Consider the following 5,620-nt stretch of genomic DNA (forward strand, 5'->3'; position numbering starts at 1 on the left):
TGATCCTTGATCACTGCCTTCTTGCCTTCACGGTTTCTGCTGAGAAATCTGCACATGGTCTCATTGAACTTTCCTTGTATTTGATAGATTTGTTTTCTCTTTTTGCTTTCAAAATTCTCTCTTTCTCTTTGACATTTGACAACTGAATTAGTATGTCTTGCAGTATGTCTATTTTGGCCTATTCTGTTTGGGATATGTAATGCTTCTTGGATATATAATTTTATGTTTTTCATTACACATGGGTAATTTTCAGTGATTATTCCCTCTTTTAGTCTTTCTCCTTATTTTCCCTTCCCTTCTCCTTCTGGGACACCCACAACTTGTATTTTTGTGTGATTCATGTTTTCATTAAATTCTCATATTTATCCATTCTTTTCCCTATATATTTTTTTGTGTATCAGATTTCAGATATCTAGTCTCTTATGTCACTAATCGTTTCTTCTACCTATTCAAATATTTATTGTTTTCATCTCTTCTACTTTGCCTTTCATTCCCATAAATTCTGTGATTTGTTTTTTCAGACTTTTGAGTTCATCTTTTTGTTCATCCAATGTCTTCTTTATATCATCACTCAACTCATTGATTTGATTTTTGATAAGATTTTCCATGCCTGTTTGAACATCCTGAATTAGTTATTTCAACTCCTGTATCTCATTTGAATTGTTGGTTTGTTCCTTTGACTAAGCCATATCTTTAATTTTTCTAGCATGTCTTGTATTTTTTGCTGGCATCTATGCATTTGTTTTCCTTAATTAGTTTATTCTGGAGGTTGTTTTCCCTCTTTTACCTAAGGTTCTTTTTCTAGATGGCTGTTTTCTCTATCTTATCTTTGACAGTTAAACTTATTCTAGACCTCTAGGATAGGTTGTATTTAAGTTGATAACATTTTTTCAGTTCTTGTTTTTCTGTTTCTTGTCATGCTTATATGAAGCTCTTATTTTGAAGAGGGTTTCCTCAGTATTATAGACTCCTTTCAGATTTTCCAAGACCACATAGTTCAACATCTGAGGAGGAGAGTGCCACCCACTTCATTTTCCTGTGAGGGTGAGACCTGGCAGATTGGCAGACATTCTTATGAAGCCTCTAGACCCTGTGCTTTTCCTATCACTCCCAGCATGTGGTGCTTGTCTTCCCACAGTGTCTGACCAGCTTAAAGTGATGCAGTTCCTTTACTTTCAGCAGACTCTTCCTGCCAGTGGCATGGTCGAGACAAAGATGAGGTAGTAGGATAGCTTTAATTTCTTCAGTTTTGCAGAACCTGGGGCCTGAATCCCTTGAAGAAGAGATTCCACTTGAGCTGGGCCCCACCCCCTTTTTCTTAGGGAAGATACACAGTTTTGAGAATTAACTCCTCTCACCTGACTAGTTACCTTGTCCCTTAGCAAGCTTAATTACGCTTTTGCTTGGGGCAGTGATAAAGCCTGAGAGTGCTTACAGTTCTATCTAATGAGCTGCTTCAGGAGCTAAAAAAAGCAACAAAGCCTTTCAGAGCTGGAACTCTGCTTCTTGGGTTTGTCAATCAAGAGCTTGAGTTGATACATGACTCAATGTGTCTCTAGGCTGCATGTGTCCCATTTTCTTGGGGTCCTATCATTTTCCAGCATCTTTTACTGTCCAACTCAAAAAGCCTCTACTGTTTTTTTACCCCATAAGCCCTGTTGGACATGACTCTCTGAAGGCTGGATCAGTTGGCTGTTGGCTGAAGGCATGAGCATTGGAACACCATGCTCTGCTGATGCAGAAAACTGGAAACAAATGATCTCAAGGACACTGACTCAAGAGCCAGTAGAGACAGTTATACTAATTTTTTAATGTAATTTTATTGATATATTCAAACAGCATACAATCCATCCAAAGTATACAATCAATGATTCAGAATATCATCACATGGTGGGGGTAGGCATTCATCACCACGATCAATCTTAGAACATTTGCATTTCTCAAGAAAAAGAAATAAGACAAAACAGAAAACACCAAACATTCCATATTCCATAACTAAAAATAAATATTTATATAATGAGTCAGTAAGTCATAGCCATTTAGTTAAATACAAATTTCTTTGTTACACCTCTTTCTTCTCATTTAATCAATTCCCAGTCTTCAGGGATAGTTGATTATTGGCCATTTTCACTTCTTCCTGATAGAAAAGAGTTAACCTTTGAGGTAGTGGAATGAAACTGGTTCATGTTCCTGGAGGGACTGGTACTTCTGAATTTCAATGCTTATCTGTCATAGGAACAATCTGGAGGTCTTAAGTTTTAGAAAAAAATAAACTTACTAGGTAAAACTTTCATAGAGTCGTATTTAGCACAAGATATTCTTTAGGGTTTTCAGGAATACTGTTGTTTGGGGTTTGACATACTGTGGCAATTTGCACTATATTGCTGAAGATTGCATAAGAATAACCACCAAAATGACCTCTCAACTCTATTTGAAATCTCTTAGCTAATGAAACTTTTTTCTTTTCTTCTCCCACTTATGGTCAAAAAGGGATTCTCAATCCTACAATGCCTGGGTCAGGCTTATCCCTAGGAGTCATATCCCATGATGCCAGGGAGACTTACACTCTGGGAGTCATGTCCCATATAGTGGGAAGGTAATGTGTTTACTTGCAACAAGAAGGGTTATCTGAAGGTGACTCTTAGGCATAGTTATAAGTAGGCTTAGCTTCACCATTGCAGAGATAAGTTTCATAAGGGCAAGCATCAGGAAGCCTCGGCTTATTAAAATTGGGAGTCCTTAGTGCTTGAGAAAATGTCAGGAATTTCTCATGTGAGGAATAATAATAGTTTCACATTTTCCCCAACCTCTCAAGGGGCCTTTGCATATCCTTTATTATTTTCTGTCCAAAATACTCTGGACTGTATCAGTGTATCATATTAACCTATACAAAACAACAGGATCTCATTCTTTATTCTAGGTTGTTTATAGAGACCAACCCAACAAGTTAAATTAGATGGTATGGTACAGAAAATTTAAATTTTTATCCAAATAAACATCTCCTCCCTTGGTCTCACACAGAAGTCGATGTCTTAAAGTACAGACAATAATATCCTTTACCAAGTACTCTGATTTACCTTCATCCTAACCAGATCAGTTACATTCAGATCACTAATTTCAGTGATCTGATCTCTTTTTCAGATTCTTTAACTGCTGCTGTATGGAGTAACACTGAATTTATGAGCTGCAGAAGTCTGAGTCTCAGAATACTGATTCTCAGGTGTCACACAGATAGTGTTACGCTATCCCTCCCAACAGTGAATACCTCTCCAGATCTTCCCAGGCAACTACATATTTCTATTTATTTTTAAAACGTTTTATTCACACCCCATACAATGCATCCTAAGTGTACAAATCAATGGCTGCCGTTAGAATTACATAATTATGCATTCACCACCACAATCCATATAAGACCATTTCTATTTCCTCAATGAAGAAAGAATAGGAAAATACAAAAAGGACATCAACGACAAGAACTCCATAGTCATCCCTTATATTCCCCTCTTAATGGCTTTTAGTTTCAGTATATTTCATTTGCTACAATTGATGAAAGATATCTACAATGTTACAGTAAACCATAAAGCTTAATTTGCATTATTTTTTTTCCAAATACCATCCCATTTTAACACCATGCCATGGTGACAATCATTTGCTCCCCCTCATGTAAAATTTTCTTATATTTGTACATTTAATCACCATCATTGTCCACTCCAGGTTTTGCTAAGTTATAGAGTCCCAATTTGTATCTTTGTCTTTCCTTCTGGTGTCATACATACCCATATCATTTCTCTTTCAACCATGGTCTCACTTAACATTACTCATTATACTTACAATATTGTACTACCATCTCACAGTATTGTACTGTCCTTTCCTGAATCTTTACAACTAATTCTGTTGAATGGTCTGTACCGCTTCAGCTTCAATTGCAATCTCTACCCTCTTCTGTTTTCTGATAACCAGTGTTCTCAACTTTAACTCAGAGTTTGATCATTATAGTTCATAATAATGAGACCATACTGTATTTGTTCCTTTGTTTATGGACTATTTCCCTCAACCAATATCCTCAAGTGTATCCACATTACTTCATGCATTATCACTTTATTCCACCCTGGAGCTGCATAATGTTCCATCCATTCATGGGCATTTGAGCTGTTTCCATCTCTTGGTAATCATGAATAATGCTGCTATAAACATTGATTGCAAATGTCCATTGGTGGCCCTGATTTCACTTCTTCAAAGTATTTACCTAATAGTAGGATTGCTGGGTCACATTGCAATTTGATACTTTATTACCTGGAAACTGCCAAACTGCTTGTGCTGGTTTGAAACGTTTATGTATTCCAGAAAATCCATGTACTTTCAATTCTAATCCACAGTTGTTGGGGCAGACCTACTGTTTAGGATGAGACATTTGGATTGTTTCCATGGAGATGTGACACACCCAATTGTGGGTAGGACAATTTTGTTAGATGGACACATGAATCCACCCATTCAAGGTGAGTCTTAATCAGGTTTCTGAAGCCTTTAATAGAGATCTAGGAGAGAGAAAAAAATCTCAAAGCCAACACAGATGAGATTTTTGGAGATGCAAAAAGAGAACACCCTTTTTGAAACTAGAAGCTAAAGGGCCAGCAGATGTCAACCACATGCCTTCCCAGCTGGCATAAGTGTTCCAGATGCCACTGGCCTTTCCTGAGTCAAGTTATCTTTATCTGGATCCTTTAATTAGGGCATTTTTATAGCTTTAAAATGGTAAACTTGTAAGTTTATAAATCCCCTTTATAAAAGCCAACCCTTTTCTGGTACATTACATTCTGACAGCATTAGCACACTAAAACAGATTTCAGTACTAGAGAAGTGGGATCTTGTGGTTTGCAAATACCAAGCACATTGGAGTGGCATTTTTAGTTCATGTTTTTTGTTAATCCACAGGCAATTACTTGTCTTCTGGTTTGTTGAAGCAATAAGTCAGACAACACTTGCAGCAGTAATGTCTGTCGAAGTGGCTGGCCATAAAAACACCAGAACCACTGAATGGCACTCTTGACAAAGGTGACTAATTTTGCCTTTCTCATCCACCTTATAGTGTTTCAGGATAGCCAACTTAACCTTCTTTCTCGTATGCTTATTCTCCTTGGGAGTAGTGTAAGACTTATTCTTTCTTTTCTTAGCACCACCACAATGTCTCAACATGAGATGAAGAGCGGATGTCTTTTGAATATTGTAGCCAGATAAGTTGTGTCCATTTTCCTGTTGCTTGCCAGCAAAAATCAGTCACTGTTGATCAGGAGGAATTCTTTTATTATCCTGGATCTTAGTTTTTACATTTTCAATTGTATCTGAGGGTTCAACCTCAAGAGTAATAGTCTTTCCCATCAGGGTGTTTACAGAAATCTGCATGTTGGTGACAACTACACTGCAGATGGCAGATCAGAAAAGAAGAGTCTGGGCAGCTGTTTAAATGGATAAGGGGAAGATTCTGGAAAAGTTGCAAGGATCTTGATACAGAAGGCCTAGAATTCCTTGAAGACTTTTGGTAGAAACATGGGCTCTAAAGATACCTCCAATAAGTTTTAGACAGAAATGCTGAACATGCCATTGCAAAATGGAAGGAAAACTA

General features: G+C 37.2%; 1 pseudogene; it reads right to left on the reverse strand.

Annotated features, from left to right (window-relative positions):
- Positions 1–4,936: 4,936 nt before the first annotated feature.
- Positions 4,937–5,400, reverse strand: LOC143645911 (ubiquitin-ribosomal protein eS31 fusion protein pseudogene; annotated as a pseudogene).
- Positions 5,401–5,620: the final 220 nt, after the last annotated feature.

Source organism: Tamandua tetradactyla, chromosome 9 (assembly GCF_023851605.1).
Source record: "Tamandua tetradactyla isolate mTamTet1 chromosome 9, mTamTet1.pri, whole genome shotgun sequence".
NCBI lineage: Eukaryota > Metazoa > Chordata > Mammalia > Pilosa > Myrmecophagidae > Tamandua > Tamandua tetradactyla.